We start from the raw sequence: 16,257 nt of genomic DNA on the forward strand, positions 1-16,257 counted from the left end.
TAACTGAAAGGTGACCTGTAGTGAGCACAGCATATTTGTCAATGTTTCATTAACTTTTGGTACATTTATGGTAGAAACAATACTTTTTTAATTAACATCTGCAAATTTGCAGAAGATGGTGAATTATAAAACAAGCCCAGGAATTGTATGCAGAAAATGCATCAGCCACAGGATCACTTATTTCCAGTTATCCTGCATCTACTGTCTCCATTTCACCAGTAATGTATTAATTTCTCCTCAGAGTTTCACCTGAATATTTGTTTTTGTTTTCAGCAGCCGAAGTCGCCATGTAAAACTCATAGACCATATAATAATGATGGGGCCAGTAATTCCTGTTACCAGTCCCGTCGTGATTACAGCTCCCTCCGTAATGACGGATGATGTCTTCTCTGTAAAATGTCTGACCTACTAAACCCCATCCTAGCAAATGTCCAACCTACAACTCTCTACTCTAGTGAAGGCAGACTGAGCACCGTGCCAAATAGGAACCTTGTCAATACCCACAGACTACAAGAATGAGTTTTGGGTAATGTTTCACTCTTTGCACTGGACATCTACTTATAAAATACCCTCTATTAGCTTCTAAACGAGACACATCTGGTTGTGCGTTCTGACATCTGTGACATCATCACCTACCATTGATCCTATGTTTAGAATAGCACCTTTGGCTGGTCGTGTGGAATTTTAAATTCAAATTTTCTGTTTCTTCTGAAACTGGGAAGTGGATGAGATGCTCCGTAGCTCAAAGGGAAGTTTGCTCCATAGTGAAGGCCTTGGGCTGAAAATGACCTGCCCCCTGTTCTGGACCGCCGAAATCTAGGAATCTTGGCAAGAAGAGGATTGGCTGGGTGCAGGTGCCTGAAGGGCACATAAAAGCAAATCCTTTCCTTTAGGTGATCAGTGCCCGACTGATGAAGTGCCTTAAGTATCTACAGCAAGGTCTTGAAAAAGATTATCTTCCTAACAGGCACCCAATGCAGCTCTTTCAGTTAAGGGGGAAACATGCGCTCTCAGGGACAAGCCCAACATGGTACAGCAATGGTTGCCAGTAGTTTCCATGATGCACTTCTTTGCAGTAGTAGTGTTTTCAGCCGTAGTACCTCACTCCATTTTGAGTGTATTGTTTATTTTCCTTACAATGAACATATTTTGAGGGGGGTGGGGTTGTTTTAGGTGATTTTTCAACTGCTCACGTTGTAATAGTTACCCTCCAGTCCAAACTTGCCAGGATACAATTGTTGGATCGTCTACGGGGTGTTTCATACAATTGAACTGTTTGGCATCTTTCAAGACCATTAACACAACTTCATGGGAAGTGTGCTGGCTGCAATTGTGTGAAGGTCGTTAAGAGGCGCATTTAAATGAGGTACATCCTTCAGGCTTCTGCAAATATATGTCAGCTCACAGTGTGTGCTGATTCATTTGTTTTCACTTAAAGCATCTTGTGGTCGTTTCTGCAATGTCAGATTTTCACAATAATATAACCTGATTTGGATATGGGTTATTATGTATTAGGGCACCATCTGTCAATTAAAAAACTGCGTATAAGCATTTTAGGCAAATACGAGCTTATGCATTTGTACCAGAGATAATGACTTTTCTTCTCGCGCTATTTACCCGTGTTTCTGTCTGTATGTGTGTCCTAAGGCTAACGTAGGTGTAATTTTCTCCTAAATAGCCATTTGCAAGTCAAAAAAACGAATGGGAAAAAACGTGTGAATTAAGTCCTTCCCATTTCAAATAATGTAATAATTAGTGGTCTATGGATCAAAATGTTAGTGGTAGACTTGTGCAAAGCTGACAGCTCTGTACCTTTACACAACCTAGCCACAAGTTCACATTTTCATCAAATGTTATTCCTGGCCATTTTTTCTCAATATATCTATTTTGTTACTTTTGAATTTATTTTCTTTCACAAATAAACTTTTTTCAGCATTTTACCTCTGCATTTTTTCAAAGGTTCTCCAGCTTCGTGAGGATCAAGTGCTGGTCATGTTAGAAACAGCTTCCCAGATATTGAAGTTCTCCTACCTTGCACACCTTTGTAGTAGTAGTCATCCAAACATATTTACATTCAGATGCTCAGGTATGCATACATGCATGTAACTTTAAGTACAAGATACTCATTTAAAAAAAACTGTGTTTGCAAAAAATTGCTTGCATTTGTGAAGAATGTATGGTATGGTTAAAGTCGAAGCACTATCTACCAAAAACAATACTCTGTGTGTGATTAATTCTAAACATATTGATTTCATGAATTACTTTACTGATTGTCTTGTACCCAGTGCCATAACAAAACTTCACTGTAATGTATACAATCCGCATTAATCAGCAACACAGCTGGGCGCCAAAGTGGTGCGATTGCCTCCATGCTTTCATTAACATGGCAGGTCCTCTAGGCAATTTTAGCGATAGAGCATATTGAAGTGCTCTGCCCTATACAAAATACCTTTGAACGCAAATAGAAAGCAAACATATTCACATGTAAATCACTGCTTATGCACATTGATGATGAAGCAGCATGGGATGGGGTTTGCACTGAGCAAATCTTTGGTGCAAATTCAAGTACAAGATGCACTACAGTGTATGGATCTTTGTCACAAACTGAGTTTCAACATCAACAGTTCAACAGTACAACAATTACAGTGAAGCAAATTTTCCCCACAAGGGCGACAGAGGATAAAAGTTTTGTATACCCTGACAGTTTATTAGCAGATTAGCAAAGTAACAAATTCAGATCAATCAAATTACTGAGAAATTAATCATCACCTTATAAAAACATTGTTCCATATAATCCAAAACAAGTCAAACTAGCAAATACAAATATTAGTTATTTAAAGATTATCATATGCAAATCAAATAAGATTCAGGTCCCTCTGGAGGGAAATTCCCTATAGCTAGGCTGTGAATTCAAATGAAAGAGGGGACGTTAAGCTTAAGCAGCAGGTGCCAACAAGTAAATCGTCTAAAGGCAGAAACAAATGGTGGTTCAATCAGGCAAAGTAGATTCGATTTGCTTGAGAGTTTACCTCTATGAGCATGAATAAAGTAAACATGGTGTAAGGAAATGCCTCTTTTTGCATGTTCGCCCCCATATTTTTGGACTCATGCCAATGGTTTTTCGACTCTGAGTGTGCACTAAGGCCTGCAAACAAACCTCAGTGCCAGTGTTTTGAGCCCATGCAAAGTAAATGTTGAATTGGATACACCCAATTGGCAAGGCCTGACCTACCTATAGCAAGGCCTGACCTACTTATAAGTGCTAGTATAATGTACCCAGGGCATGTATGGCAGAATGACCACTTAGGGCTGCAGCACTGTTGGTGCCACCCTTCATGTGGCAAGACCCAAAATGGCTCCCAGTCTGTCACTAGTGACTGGAAGGACAGTGTTCTCACTGTTGTGTGTGTAGATTTATACAGCATAGCCTATCCCTCATCAAGGTGCTGTCCATGGCATGGGGAGAATAAGTGATTTGCCCAGAATCACAGGACGTTGTATATATCCTCAACGGAGAGGATGTAGCGACTTTGCCATTTATACTAATGGCTAAGTTACCTGGCCCCTTTGCAATACATGCAAGTCTCCCCTAAGGAAGGCTTAGAGGGCCCTAAGGTAGGGAGCTATATATTGTCAAGTGAGACTTATGTATTTTGATGTGTCTCAGCAGCAACACTTCCAAATTTTCATTTTGCAGTGGGTAGAGTTGGTAGCCCCATTGGCCCAACATAGGGTTACTGGGTGGCATCCCCACCCAGCTAACTTTTGACTGGGTCTACCAAACTGGGTCATTTGAGCTATCGAATTAAATGTGACATTAAATCCAATCTGATGCTCGGGTCAAAATTAATGTCACTTTTGATTGTTGGCCACTTTTAGAACAGTGACCATTCTGTGCTCTGCTCGTACAGGAGGCCTCACAAAGGCACACACATGCAGACAAGTATCTGACATGTGAATGACTCCCAGGCTTGAGGACAAAGGCAGTGCTGCAGCAGTGAGGTGTCACCTCCTCTGCCAGGACGGCCACTCATGGAATTAGCCCGGAGGCGTGCTTCAAAAGGAAATCTGCCTTTGATGGGCCTCCAGGTCCAACACCCCTGAGCAGGGTGCCTTTTGTCATTGTAGACAGTATGTAGACAGGGCCAGAGGTGGAAAACTCTCCCCAAATCTGGATTTACTATGGGTGTGCTGTACCCAGGTGGCCACACCTCTAGGGCTACCTTGCTCCTCATGACAGAGGAAGGGTCATGCCCTCCTGAAGGCGGCAAGAGTGGGGCATTATAGGATAGCCTGATACCACACATCAAAGGAACTTCATCACTAGGTAGGAGGGGACTCAGAAGTCCATTGGCTAGTGACTGCATGTTCCCCTCAGGACATTTTCCTGGGATAAAAATGGCAACCCTGGCAAGTTGACTCCCAGTACTCACCAGATCTGAAAAGAGAACGAGAGGAAGACCACTCTGCACTCGTTGGAAGAGCACAAAGAGAGGCTGCAACACCAGAGCGACTACAGCTGCTGCACTTTGGGCTGGTGGAGTTAGTACTCTATTCTTAATGCTTAGCGCGGAGAAGCACTGATAATCGCCCCCAGATTTGGACAGAGACTCCAAGGGTCAGTTGGCTGCCCCCCAGAACAGCACTGGGAACATTAAAGCTGCAGAAGCCTAGGTCAGGGTTCTGCTAAGTCGGTCCTGGAGAGCCAGGTCCATGCCATATTTTTAGCATATCCACATTTAGAAAAAAGATGTTTCAGAAATCTACATTTTTCTAAATGTGGATATGCTAAAAATCTGGCATGGACCCAGCTCTCCAGGACTGACTTTGCAGAACCCTGACCTAGGTCGCCTCTCTCCTAGCCACATCAGAAGTCTTGCTGCTACTGGATGCCGGGTACCCCCACGGACAATTCAGAGATAGCCACAAAGGTGCACCTGTGTCTGCTAGACACATGAGTGTTGGTTGTGAAAGGATTCGTCACTCCAGAGGGACCCCAGTCTCCACCACAGATTTGCACGGTGCCGCTGTGTTACAAAAGCGCACCATCTAAATGGACCCCTACAAAGAGGACTCCGTGGAACCCTGAACTCCGTGGCCAGAGTTACCCACACTCACATGTGGACAAGGGAATCAACCGGACTTCAACCCCATGGACCGCACAGCATCCGGAGCATCCTTGAGTCTGCTTCCATCAGCATGCATTAGGACAACTCCATTACCGTCCATGGCGGTCATCGTTTAAAGTTAGATCTTGCTCTAGAAATGCTCTGGTGGCCAGGTAACTGTCCAAAGTATCCTCTCTGACCCTCTGTCCTGCTGGACGTAGTCGCCCAACATAGGCTGGAGTTGCCAAACTGACATTTCCAAACTTTTCAAAAGTTTCCAAAGTTTTTGTTGATCAGTGCCTGTTTGCAGTTGATGCTAAAGTTATTTATTCTTTTAACAAGCCATATATCTGGAACCCTCTGGTGAACTTTGATGATTAAAGTCTCTAAAGGTACACAGAAATCTAACCTGGTGTCTTGTTTCTTTCATGTTGTGTGACTTTCTTATTTTGTTGTTTGGTGTTTTTAAATGCTCTACACATTGTTCCTTTGCCAAGCCTTACTGCTCACAGCCACAGCTACCAAGCGTTGAGCTTAAGGTTAAGTAAACATATCTGACTGGACCCAATTCATTCTTTGTGAGTGTACAGCATGGTAGGGCTACCTAGCTATACCATGTAGTATACCTCAAATCCTCAAACATGGGCTCTCAAGTGAGTGGAAACAGGCATTCTGTTCTCGAAAAAGTAGACAGGAGCATCTGAAACTAACTCAGCAATGCTTATTCAAAACATACAATTCAACAAACAGTTACAATCCACCCAGTTCTCAAGAAGTAGGGACTAATCAAAATCCAGCCTTTACCCGACAAGGTATCATCGTCCTTCTTCCCAGGCAACCACAAAGGAAGTTTACAGCTGCACAGCCCTCATGAGATATATCGTACCGAATGGTACATCATGGTCAGCCTGTCTGAGGCACAGGTGCAAGAAACTCAACGTTAAGTTACAGTGACATTTGCAGAGAAAAACATTTCTCTAAGAACCTTAACAACTGAAATAACTAAATCAACTTAAACTACTGCATCTGTGATCTTGAGTCCTGCAATGAGAAAAAAGAGGGAAATAACTCGAGCAGCCAAAATGCAATTCTAGCACTAGTATGATTTGTCACACTGAGGCCTACATTAATTATGGCTAACTTAACTTGGACACACTTCAACTATGCTCAAATATAATGTGAGTATCGCTATGATTAAACATGACATAGAAATCACACTTTAGATATAGACATGTTATGTGCAGACAAGTACAAGTGCTAGGCAAAACGAAAATGAATGTCAGAGTGCCACTGTTGATGGTGCCCCCAAGTATACAAACAACCTACCTGCAATTAACAAAAATGCAGAAATTAAAAGATAAAAGCAGGTAGCAAACAAAAAGAACTATTAAGTTGAAAACTAGGGCTGAGCAGCAACAAATGAACAACTAATGGCCACAAAAAGCAGAAACAAGCATTAACAAATGTCATAGGTTTTGCCCTTCCCACCCTGTCCCTAAAAACCTGTGCAGTCGTAGACATTTGCCTTGGGTTTTGAATAGTTTAACTAACATGGCCTTTACTTTTGGTCACTTGCACTGGTTCTTCTCTTCTCCGAACCTGCCTAAAGTTTAATGTAATCAAAATGATTTACCTTTGTGCCTTAGCACTATCATTCAATGGTTGCTCCCAGGGTTCCAGACCAGATCCGTGCCTGCAAGTTAAGATCACATCAATGCTGCTTACATTGAACTAAGGAAAGCAGCAAACATAATAGAAAGGCGAACATATCACACCAATGTGCATGCATTACATACTGGGTATGTAGTGGCCATTTTTTAAAGAAACTAACATTCACAAACTCATACATTATTCTCATTATATCCGTAACAGTGCACAAGTATAGATTTTCCACCATTTTCCCATGAGAACATCGTTCCTTTCTGAGGAACATACCTGAACACTAATCATGTGCAATCCACACTGCAGTGTAACCTACAACTCACACTGTATCCCGATTATGTTGCTCTGCATCTTCACCAGTGTATAGCCTGACCACTTTGCAGACCTGTTCACTTCTGAGACTGGAGGCCAACAGCACTTGTGACAGTGCTTGTTTTTGAGAGGTAGCCAGTTCCACTGTGCTAAACCCCCACGTCTACATTATATTTTACAGACGCATCCATGTTTACTAAAGTGGTATTTTTTTACAACAATAAGAAAGCACTTCTACATACAACCTTACCTCTGTAGCTTTAATGATCAGCCCTGAAGCGCTCAACCCTGGCCGCCCCACCGCCTGCGTCCAGACCTCCCCTAGCCACACCTATGGACCCATCTCGTGCCGGACGTGCAATTTCACCTGGGCACAAGTTAGCAAGCACCACAACAATGCCACTCATAACAACCACCTCAGCTGCATCCTCCTCAACACCCGCTCTGTCCACAAGCACGCCGTCGAACTCTGGGACCTGCTCACATCAACCTCCCCAGACATCGCCTTCCTCACCGAAACCTGGATGAACCCCTCCTCGGAACCTGACATCGCCATAGCCATCCCTGAGGGCTACAAAATCACCCAAAGAGACCGCACCAACAAACCAGGAGGAATCGCCATAGTCCACAGGAGCTCCATCAGGATCTCAACCGACACCCATGACGCCCTAGATGCCGCTGAACACCTGCACTTCCAGATTTACGTCAACACCACCCTAAGAGGAACCCTCATCTACAGACCCCTGGCCACCGCCCACAATTCAGCGATGCCATCGCCGACACAATCAGCACCCACGTCCTCACCTCCACGGACTACATGCTCCTCGGCGACCTGAATTTTCACCTGTAGAACACCGACAACAGCAACTCCTCAGCCCTACTGGATCACGCGCCAAACTCGGCCTCAAGCAACTAGTTACAACAACCACCCACTCAGCCGGCCACACACTCTATGCCAACTTCTCCACCAGCAGCCACATCACCTTCACCCACACCACCGAACTCCACTGGACCGACCACCACTGTGTCCATTTCTCCTTCCAGAAACCCACCGCCCACCACCAACAGCATCAGACCCCTCACTGCAAGTGGAACAAGATCTCCAAGGACTTTTAGAAATGGGGTCTTCGGTTGACAGTCAGGTTACCCCCTGTTCAAGCAAGGACTCTCACTCTAGTCAGGGTAAAAGAGAATCACCCTCAGCTAACCCCTGCTTACCCCCTTGGTAGCTTGGCAGAGCAGTAGGCTTAACTTCAGAGTGCTAGGTGTAAAGTATTTGCACCAACACACACAGTAACTTAATGAAAACACTACAAAATGACACAACACAGGTTTAGAAAAAAAGGAAATATTTATCTAAACAAAACAAGACCAAAACGACAAAAATCCACCATACACAAGTCAAATTATCAATAAAAATGCAAAAAGAGTCATTAAGTAGGTTTAAACACACACGCGGCTGCTAGCGTGAAATTGTACCTGGTGCGTGTCAAAAATAAGCCCGCACGGGCAGGTGTGAGTCAGAAATCCAGCCGCACGATGATCTGAAAACCCCGCAGCGCAGGTTATGATCTCCCAGCCTCCATCAGCGATGCTGCGCGTCGTTTCTCCTACTCCGTGCGTCGATTCTTCGGTCGCGTTTCCTGCAAGCATCGTTTCTCAGCTGCGGAGCCGGTGGCGCGTCGTCTTTTTTCATCCGCAGATCGAAGTTGCGTCAATCTTTTCCCCGCACGGTGCTCTGTGCGTGGATTTCCTTGTCTTTAGGCTGCCAGCTTCTCCTTTCAGGTCCCAGGAACTGGATGGGCACCACAGGGCAGAGAAGGAGTCTCTCCAGAGATTCCAGGTGCTGGCAGAGAGAAGTCTTTGCTGTCCCTGAGACTTCAAACAACAGGAGGCAAGCTCTAGATCAAGCCCTTGGAGATTTCTTCTCAAGATGGAAGGCACACAAAGTCCAGTCTTTGCCCTCTTACTCTGGCAGAAGCCGCAACTGTAGGATAGCTCCACAAAGCACAGTCACAGGCTGGGAAGCTCTTCTTCCTCATCTATTCAGCTCTTCTCCAGGCAGAGGTTCCTCTTGGTTCCAGAAGTGTTTCTAAAGTCTGTGGTTTTGGGTGCCTCTCTTATACCCAATTTCTCCTTTGAAGTAGGCCTACTTCAAAGTAAATTCTCTTTTGAATGTGAAATCCTGCCTTGCCCAGGCAAGGCTCCAGACACTCACCAGGGGGTCGGAGACTGCATTGTGTGAGGACAGGCACAGCCCTTTCAGGTGTAAGTGACCACTCCTCCCCTCCCTCCTAGCACAGATGGCTCATCAGGAAATGCAGAATACACCCCAGCTCCTTTTGTGTCACTGTCTAGTGTGAGGTGCAACCAGCTCAACTGTCAAACTGACCCAGACAGGGAATCGACAAACAGGCAGAGTCACAGAAATGGTATAAGCGAGAACATGCTCACTTTCTAAAAGGGACATTTTCAAACGCACAATCTTAAAATCAACTTTACTAAAAGATGCATTTTTAAATTGTGAGCTCAGATACCCCAAACTCCACATGTCCATCCGCTCCCAAAGGGAATCTACACTTTAATCAGATTTAAAGGTAGCCCCTATGTTAACCTATGAGAGGGACAGGCCTTGCAACAGTGAAAAACGAATTTAGCAATATCTCACTGTCAGGACATATAAAACACATTACTATATGTCCTACCTTAACCATACACTGCACCCTGCCCTTGGGGCTACCTAGGGCCTACCTTAGGGTGTCTGACATGTAACAAATGGGAAGGTTTAGGCCTGGCAAGTGGGTACACTTGCCAAACCGAATTTACAGTTAAAACTGCACACACAGACACTGAAGTGGCAGGTCTGAGATACGATTACAGAGCTACTTATGTGGGTGGCACAACCAGTGCTGCAGGCCCACTAGTAGCATTTGATGTACAGGCCCTGCCACCTCTAGTGCACATTACTAGGGACTTACTAGTAAATCAAATATGCCAATCATGGATAAACCAATCACATACAATTTTACACAGAGAGCATATGCACTTTAACACTGGTTAGCAGTCGTAAAGTGCTCAGAGTTCAAAAGCCAACAGCAACAGGTCAGACAAAAATAGGGGGCAGTAGGCAAAAAAATTGGGGATGGCACTGCATAAGCAAAAAAAAGTCCAACACAACCCCCTACCAGCCTAAAGCCAGGTGAGGACAATCAATACCTTGATGTGCTTCGCTGATTGGGGCGATAGAACAAGGACCCAGGCCCACAACAGCAGGGGCATGTTCCAGTTCTATGCCTTCCTGACTCCAGTTGGATCCCTCTGTCCATACTCTCAGGGCCCACTAAGGTAACCCCTGGGGAACCCTTCTCTACATCTGCAGATACCATCTGTGCAGCACCTAACTTTACTTTGCTCACAGATGTACCCCAATGAGCAGATAATACCACCAGGGCCAACACAGTGGTGTTGCCCACTCCACCCCTGGGGTGTGACTCTCGCCCCCCCCCCAGGGGCAACCAGGACAGCAAGCCACAGTGACCCCTGACAACTGTCAGGGATGAGAGCCTGACCTCAGGCCTCTCAAACCACTGTGACTGTGGAGAGTGGGGGGCGGTAGCCCCAGGTGCTTGACATCCTTTGACCACTCTCCCTTCCACCAGGTCAGGGATGACAACCTGACCCTGGTCCTCCCCTCTGGGGTTCTGTACCCTCCCTGCCGGAGCGGCACCCCCAGAGTCCAAAATTGTCAGGGTGCTTGTAGAGGCAGTCATGCAAAATTCTTCCACCAGTGCAGGGATGTTAACCTGCAACTGGTCCTCCAACCTGGGGTCTGTACCTTCAGGTTGGATCAGGGCCAGGGGAGAGGCTTCCCTCCCCCTGCCCTCCCTTCTGGGGTCCTGCACCCCTCAACTAGGAGTGGCCCCCCCAGAAGACAACATGGTAGGGGCACTTTTAGCAGTAGCCCCTTCCTCCAGGTCGGGAGGACACCCTGAACCTGGCCTTCCATTCCAGGGTCTGTACCCACAGACTGGACCACCGCCTGGCAACCCAGGACTTCCTGGGGGCATACCTACCCCCACCAGGTCAGAGTTTACCCTCTGAACCTGATCATTGAACCCAGAGTCACCACCCTGCGGTTGAACCATTGCCTGGCACACCAGGACTTCCAGGGGGGCACACTTACCCCCTCAAGGGAGACACCATCTCCAAGGGCCACTCAAGAGTCTGGCTGGTGCAGGTCTCCTGACCTCTGCCCATCTGACAGAGTCTGGATTCCCCCTAACCCAGAAATGGTCTCACCAAGGTCATTCCTGGGGGGTTCTGCTATCAGAGCTGACCCCTGACCCTCCAGGTTCTCCACTGGGGTCCGCAACCCCCTCTCAACTCTCTGTCTGGACTTCTGCACCCCCTCACTAGGAGTGGTACTGCCAGACACCAGAACTGGTGGGACGCTGGCTACAGCCACCCCCCCAAGTTCTCCTGACACTGTGGGATCTCCCTCAACAGATGGCCCTACAGTACAGGCTAGGCTCCCCTCCTGGTGTTCCCTCATGGAACCCTCCAGGACCTGAGACCGGATCTCGGGCTCCTTGGGCCTCAGCCCATCCCCATTCCCTCTCCTCTGAGACTGGACGTGGGGTCCCTCATCCATCCCACTACACTGGGACCTACCTGGGACACTACAATCCTTCCTTACCTCACCTGGTTGGGAAATACCTAGACCACTCCTCTCAGGAGCACCCCCAAATGCCTCTTCAGACTCTCTGGTACTCAGCCAAAGGTCTGCCTCCATTGTAAGTTCCCTGGGGTCAGAGAACTCAAACTCCACCTGGTGCTGGTGTAGCTCTGGAAAATAAGGACTAGACATATGCTCTCCAGCAATTACATCACTCAGCCCCTTACATGAATTATCCAAAGTACCCTTCACCCAACCATCCAGTGACTCTGTTTTGAAAAAGCACCCCACATCACCTTCCTGAGACTGGTGAGACAGTACCTGACTGTCCCTGACACTAAACCCACACTCTTCTGGGATGTCTTCACACTCCATAACCAGAACTTCTACCTGTGGGGAACCCCTCTCCCTGTCACTCTCACCTAGAGTCAGTAGAGTGCCCTTCCCACCAGTAGGAATATGACTCCCCATGCCAGTTCCCCAATCTACCTTAGGGACCCTGCTCATCACTGGAGCTACCTCATACCACTGAACCTCCTGGTGTGTGTTAACTCCCTCCTTCAAGTAGGGCACCACATCTCTGGGCATGTGCACTTCTTCAACAGCACTGGATATAAAATTGTAGCTGCCACCATTCCAGCTGGACTCAGCCCTCATGACTTCCAGCTCCTTCATTTTGAGCTCATACGCCCAAATCCTCTTTTTGATCTCTAAGTCCCTCCTCCTTTCTTCCAACTCCTTCTCCCTTTGCATCCTCAACTCCTTGAACCTCAACCGGTGAGCCCTCTCTGCCTGTCTGTCCTGTAACTCTTCTGGAGTCAGACCCTTGGATGACACCCTGCTACAACTCCTGGAGACCCACCCCCAGGTGTAACAGGTACCTCCACTACACCACTGTGTTTCCTCTGCACTTCCCCACCCACATTGTAGTCCTCTTTGTGCCCTCCAGCCTTCTTGACTGTCACCCAGGACCTCTGTGCCTTCTGCAGCTCCCCCTCTCTGGTGGAGCTCTCAGTGAGACAGTCAAGATCTTTAAGGAACTGTTTCAATTGAGCAACTGAGTACTCCTTCAGTTTCTCTATTTCAAACACAGCTCCAGCAGTTGCATCTCCAGATTGAGACATGATGGTCACAAGTGCAAAGTTCCAAAGGCCGAAAATAAGTTCCCAATGAAGTAAAAAGAATCAGTCAAGGGATCAGCAAGATCATGGAAGTAGAACAAAAAGGAGTCCTTGAGAGAAAAAGTAAAAGATCACTAAACAAGTAGTATCTGGTCACGTAGTGGCCTGCACTCAAAATAGTAGTGTACACTTAATCACTGTATGTCAAGTACAAATACAAGTACAAATCCCAACTGCTAATCACCAATTTTAGAAATTGGGTCTTTGGTTGACAGTCAGATTACCCCCTGTTCAAGCAAGGACCCTCACTCTAGTCAAGGTAAAAGAGAATCACCCTCAGCTAATCCCTGCTTACCCCCTTGGTAGCTTGGCAAAGCAGTAGGCTTAACTTCAGAGTACTAGGTTATAGTATTTGTATCAACACATTCACAGTAACTTAATCAAAACACTACAAAATGCCACAACACAGGTTTAGAAAAATAGGAAATATTTATCTAAACAAAACAAGACCAAAACGACAAACATCCACCATACACAAGTCAAATTATCAATAAAAATGCAAAACGAGTCATTAAGTAGTTTTAAACACACACTAGCGCTGCTAGCGTGAAATTGTACCTGGTGCGCGTCAAAAATAACCCAGCACAGGCGGGCGTGCGTCAAAAATAACCCGGCACGGGCAGGTGTGATTCAGAAATCCAGCCGCACGATGATCCGAAAACCCTGCAGCGCAGGTTATGATCCCCCAGCCTCCGTCAGCGATGCTGCGTGTTGTTTCTCCTACTCCGTGCGTCGATTCTTCGGTCGCGTTTCCTGCAAGCGTCGTTTCTCAGCTGTGGAGCCGGCGGTGCGTCGTTTTTTCCGCCGCAGATCGGAGTCAATCTTTTCCCCGCACAGCGCTCTGCGCGTGGATTTCCTTGTCTTTAGGCTGCCAGCTTCTCCTTTCAGGGTCCCAGGAACTGGATGGGCACCACAGGGCAGAGTAGGAGTCTCTCCAGAGATTCCAGCTGCTGGCAGAGAGAAGTCTTTGCTGTCCCTGAGACTTCAAACAACAGGAGGCAAGCTCTAGATCAAGCCCTTGGAGATTTCTTCTGAAGATGGAAGGCACACAAAGTCCAGTCTTTGCTCTCTTACTCTGGCAGAAGCAGCAACTGCAGGATAGCTCCACAAAGCACAGTCACAGGGAGGGCAGCTCTTCTTCCTCAGCTATTCAGCTCTTCTCCAGGCAGAGGTTCCTCTTGGTTCCAGAAGTGTTTCCAAAGTCTGTGGTTTTGGGTGCCCCTCTTATACCCAATTTCTCCTTTGAAGTAGGCCTACTTCAAAGTAAGTTCTCTTTCGAATGTGGAATCCTACCTTGCCCAGGCAAGGCCCCAGACACTCACCAAGGGGTCAGAGACTCCATGGTGTGAGGACAGGCACAGCCCTTTCAGGTGTAAGTGACCACTCCTCCCCTCCCTCCTAGCACAGATGGCTCATCAGGAAATGCAGACTACACCCCAGCTCCTTTTGTGTCACTGTCTAGTGTGAGGTGCAACCAGCCAAACAGTCAAACTGACCCAGACAGGGAATCCACAAACAGGCAGAGTCACAGAAATGGTATAAGCGAGAAAATGCTCACTTTCTAAAAGTGGCATTTTCAAACACACAATCTTAAAATCAACTTTACTAAAAGATGTATTTTTAAATTGTGAGCTCAGAGACCCCAAACTCCACATGTCCATCCGCTCCCAAAGGGAATCTACACTTTAATCAGATTTAAAGGTAGCCCCTATGTTAACCTATGAGAGGGACAGGCCTTGCAACAGTGAAACATGAATTTAGCAATATTTCACTGTCAGAACATATAAAACACATTATTACTATATGTCCTACCTTAACCATACACTGCACCCTGCCCTTGGGGCTACGTAGGGCCTACCTTAGGAGTGTCTGACATGTAAGAAAAGGGAAGGTTTAGGCAAGTCGAATTTACAGTTAAAACTGCACACACAGACACTGCAGTGGCAGGTCTGAGACATGATTACAGAGCTACTTATGTGGGTGGCACAACCAGTGCTGCAGGCCCACTAGTAGCATTTGATTTACAGGCCCTGGCACCTCTAGTGCACATTACTAGGGACTTACTAGTAAATCAAATATGCCAATCATGGATAAACCAATTACATACAATTTTACACAGAGAGCATATGCACTTTAGCACTGGTTAGCAGTGGTAAAGTGCTCAGAGTTCAAAAGCCAACAGCAACAGGTCAGAAAAATATAGGAGGCAGGAGGCAAAAAGATTGGGGATGACCCTGCATAAGCAAAAAAAGTCCAACTAGGACCAACTGATCTCCACCCTCGCCCACGCCCAGCCACCCAACACCAGCGACCCCAACACCGTTGCCCTCAACCTCAAGCAATGGCTTGACGACTGCGCAAACACCCTCGCTCCACTTAGGAAAACCACCAACACCCACACCAGCAAGAAAGCTCCCTGGTTCCCCGCAGACCTTCAGGCCTCCAATCGGGAATGCCGAAAAGCTGAGAAGATCTGTTGCCAAGAACAAACAGAAAGCAACCACACCGCCCTCAAATCCACCATCCGCAAACATCACCAGCTCATCCGGACCACCAAAAGATCTTTCTACAAAGAACGAATTGACAACAACGTACACAACAGAAAGGAGCTCTTCAACATCATCAAGAAACTCACCAACCCCAAGTCCTGATCTACCGACCCCTCTCACTCGCAAGACCTCTGCGACTCCCTCGCCACCTTTTTTCACTGCAAGATCACAGACATCCATGGCAGCTTTGCACCGCCGTCCCCACCACCACCACTGCCAAGGCCGACCCCAACACACCTATCCACACCAACATCCTGAGTACCTGGACCCATACCAACGACGAGGAAACCACCAAAACCATGAGCACCATCCACTCCGGTTCACCCGCCGACCTCTGCCCTCACCACGTCTTCAATAAAGCCAGCCAAATCATCGCTCTCCAGCTCCGGACCATCATCAACAGCTCCTTCAAGACCGCCATCTTCCCGGAGAGCTGGAAACACACCGAAGTCAACGCCCTGCTCAAAAAGCCCAAAGCCGACCCGAAGACCTCAAAAACAACCTGCCCATCTCCCTACTCCCCTTCCCTGCGAAGGTCATCTAGAAGATAGTCAACAGCCAACTATCTCGCTTCCTGGAGGACAGCAGCCTACTCGACATCTCCCAGTCCGGCTTCTGCAAGAACCACAGCACCGGGACCGCCCTCATCGCTGCCGCCAACGACATCAGGAGAAGTCTCAACAAAGGTGAAACCGTTGCCCTCATCCTCCTTGACCTTTCCGCAGACTTCGACACCGTCTGTCACCACACCCTTCGCACATGCCTCCACG

Source organism: Pleurodeles waltl, chromosome 8 (genome assembly GCF_031143425.1).
Source record: "Pleurodeles waltl isolate 20211129_DDA chromosome 8, aPleWal1.hap1.20221129, whole genome shotgun sequence".
NCBI classification, from domain to species: Eukaryota; Metazoa; Chordata; class Amphibia; order Caudata; family Salamandridae; genus Pleurodeles; species Pleurodeles waltl.